The following is a 4,128-nucleotide window of genomic DNA, read 5'->3' on the forward strand; positions in this document are numbered from 1 at the left end:
TATATAAAAAATGGACCTCCCAACGAGATGCAAAGTGATAAAGCGCAAGCATATCACCACATACATAAGACATTATTCCACATACATAAGACATACATAACTAGGGAACCTGTATATTAGAGAAATGACAAGACACTCACCGTTGAGGCAACTGTCAACATCAAAACGGATAACGGCAATGCAAAATTATACAGATCGCCCGTTTTGATGTTGACAGTTGCCTTAAACGTGAGTGTCTCGGCGTCTCTCTGGTGTATAGGCTGACTATACATAACACTGGCGTTTTTTTTTTTCTGGTACACGTTGCCCCATAGTACTCCGTACCTCGTTCTGTCAAACTGCTCGATAAATAATGAACAAAATGAATTTCCTTTTTCTCGGCCTTATCGAGCCCCAAAGAAAATCCCATAAGGAACTGTCAAAAAGTTATTTACAAAATAAATGCAGCATTTTTCGAGTGGGAACGAGACAAATGCAGGGCTGCACAAGTACACTGCCTTCAAAAACAACTCAAACAGAGGTTTTTTTTTTTACAGAGGTTGGTACTTTCGAGTAGTTCATTTGAGGAATTACCACATACATAGGACATACGTAACACTCAGGAAGAAATCTTCCAAAAAAGTTGGTACAAAATGAACTACTCGAAAGTACCAACCTCTGTAAAAAAAACCTTTGTTTGAGTTGTTTTTGAAGGCAGTGTACCTGCACAGCCCTGCATTTGTCTCGTTCCTACTCGAAAAATGCTGCATTGATTTTGTAAATAACTATTTGACAGTTCCTTATGGGATTTTCTTTGGGGCTAGATAAGGCCGAGAAAAAGAAAATTCATTTTGTTCATTATTTATCGAGCAGTTTGACAGGGCGAGGTACGGAGTACTATGGGGCAACGTGTACCAGAAAAAAACGCCAGTGTTAAGTATGTCTTATGTATGTGGAATTACCCTCTTCTTAGAAAACCGCTTTGAAATGAAACTGAGTAAAAGCTGCTCAGTTTGCTCCTTTTGACTTTTGATCCCTTTGATGAATGAAACTGCCAGAGATTGTTCTTTGTATTTTGCATATACATATATGTAATAAAAAAACAAACCTTAATAAATCATTAGTGGATTTTCTGTCTTAGCAGCTTCATTAAAAACCACAGCAATACGGTTCACTCACATACTTAGACATACGTAACACTGGCGATTTTTTTTGGTACTCTTTGCCCCACATCACCCGGTACCAACACCAGTATGAACTGCTGGACGAAAATGAACGGAATGAATTTTCTTCATAGCGGCTCTACTCGAGCCCTCAACAAAATCCCTTACGAAACTGTCAAAAAGTTCTTTACAAAATCAATGCTGCATTTTTCGAGTGGGAACGAGACAAATGCAGGGCTGCGCAGGTACACAACCTCCATAAACTACTCAAACAGAGGTTTTTTTTACAGAGGTTGGTACTTTCGAGTAGTTCATTTCGTACCAATTTTTTCGGAAAATTTCTTCCTGAGTGTTACGTATGTCTTATGTATGTGGTTCACTGTTACCCGGGAACTGTGACTTGAGGTTTTAAATAGTACACATGCCAAAAAATCCATAACCATTCTCAAATCTGGAGGAACTCTAATACACAAATAAAAAACACTTTTTTCAAACAACAATACAACACGTTTTTCCAAACAACAACTTATTTTTAGCGAAACGTTTTTAAATGTTTTCAATACCACTCAAAAAAAGAGTAAAGCAGGAAATTATGACAATCTGAGTAACTGTTACTCAGTTCGGTTAACGAAACTTACTCAATTTTTGACGTTTCAATAGACAATGTAAAACTGAGTCAAAGTTGCTCAATTTAGAGTGAAATTAAAGGAGCATTTTTCGAGTAGGAACGAGACAAATGCAGAGCTGCTCAGGTACACTGCCTTCAAAAACAACTCAAACAGTGATTTTATTCAGAGTGTGGTACCATTCGAGTAGTTCATTTCATTCACTTCTGTGCAAGCGACACGTAAAGTTGACTCAATTTTCGGGAAGCGTTTACAAAGTGAATAATCGGATTTGGGAAGTGTTTTATATTTACCTTTGTAATAGACTCTTTGAGCTGTAACACACGATTTTAAAAAACGAATCGAAAGAAGTAGCAGCAAACATTGAATACATAAATAAGTGCAAAAGGACGCCGCTGCTCAGGCAGCCATTTTATTTTGAGTGAAGCAATTATCATTTATCTGAATTGAGGTTAACCACGTGGAAAATCGACCCGGAAAGGTCCGAGATAGAAGCGATGGGGGATCCTCCCCCACTACCTCCGAATGCGAGAGGACAAGCAGACAACATAGAATATAATTTCTCTGACACCGCTCCATATAGAGTATATGTAGAAATTAAAAATAATGAAATGCGTAACGTGAAGATCAATAAGTACTCACTGGGATCCACCCTAAAAAGGATGGAAGTATTCCGAGGTCATGTCCTTGATATGAAATACGTTGGTCGATACAAAATCATAGTGCTGCTTAACAGTTTTATAAAAGCAAATCTCTTGGTCACAAAAATGAAACACGAAAACACTGTCTACAATGCTTATATTCCAAAACACCTGGTATCGATTACAGACATAATAGCAGGAGTACCTGCCGAGATTACGGAAGAAGAAATATTGCAAGATTTAGGAAGCGAATGCCCCGTAATGAGTGTACGCCGTCTGTACCGCTATGAAACAGCTGAAAACAAGGTGCCAATTGCTCGCGCCAGTGTAACGTTCAGATCGAGTCAATTGCCGGATCGTGTTAAATTGTTTAGTTGTGCAACCAGGGTGCTACCATTTATTCGTAAAGTGGATTTTTGTGATAAGTGTCTACGTAATGGACACAAAACAGTCAACTGCAAAGGAACGCGTCGTTGTAAACTTTGCGGAGAACGCCACGAAACCGAATCAGAATTTTCAGCTTGTAAAAACCAAGAGAAATGTGCAAGTTGCAAATCGACGGATCATCTTGTAAACTCAAATGATTGTCCAGAAAGAAAGAAACAAGAAAATATTAATGCACTCAGAGCGAAGAAAAATTTAACGTACGCTGAAGCACGTGACCAATGCCCAATTGTGAGTCAGAACATGTATGAGCCATTAATAAACATGCAGGATTACCCGGCGCTAACTGAAACCTTTGCGACAGTGGCATCTGGCGGTTCTGGTCTGCGGGAGCAATGGAATAGAATGAACTTACCAAGAGAACCAATCTCACCCATGATCAAACTGCATAGAGATACAAAACGAAACGACTGGGCCAAAGGTATGAAACGTTTACTCCGCACTGTATCGGAAGTTAATTATATTGAGAATACTGAACCCTCAACATCTTCAGGAATTCAAAACAAACAAATGAAAATTGGAAGTGATATGACTACTAACCAGTATAAAGTAACCGAAAAGGAGCGCACTGAAAATCTTTTGAAAGAAGCGAAACAAAAATCTCTTGAAACGGCCAACATTGGTTTTCAAGAGAAAGTAATGAGATTCTACACCACGATGATTGAGCAAAATTTACCTTCAGAGTTGGAGGAAAAATTTAAAACGATCGCCAATGAGCATTTCGATTTAGGTAGAGCAATAATACTATAATTTTTCCAACGCAATGGATTCATATTTAAAAATGATACAATGTAATATACAAAGCCTGGAAAAACACAAGATCGAATTACAAAGAACTCTCGTCACGGGAAATTATGACGTTGCATTGTTGTCAGAAACGTGGTCAAAAATAGACCTTGAGAATACCTCGAAGTACAGGATAGCTAACTATCACCAACTACTACATTCTCGACCAGATAATTATGGAGGGATTGCCGTGTTTTTGAAAAATATATTTAATTATTCCCCTGTTATTCTACCTACAGTATCAGATTATACACAAGCCGTAGCAATAAAAATTATTAGCTTGAATATAGTTATAATATCGATATATATCAGTCCATCAATTAATAATACTACATTTGAAGAAGACGTATCAAAAACTTTCAGTAGCTTGCGCGCGCATAAAAAAGTTGTGATAGGTGGAGATTTTAACGCTCATCATCATGTATGGGGAAACCAGCGTACAGATAGGCGTGGAGAAATTTTATTGAACCTAGTTGGCGATGAAAATAT

This window comes from Wyeomyia smithii, chromosome 1 (assembly GCF_029784165.1).
Source record: "Wyeomyia smithii strain HCP4-BCI-WySm-NY-G18 chromosome 1, ASM2978416v1, whole genome shotgun sequence".
Lineage (NCBI taxonomy): Eukaryota > Metazoa > Arthropoda > Insecta > Diptera > Culicidae > Wyeomyia > Wyeomyia smithii.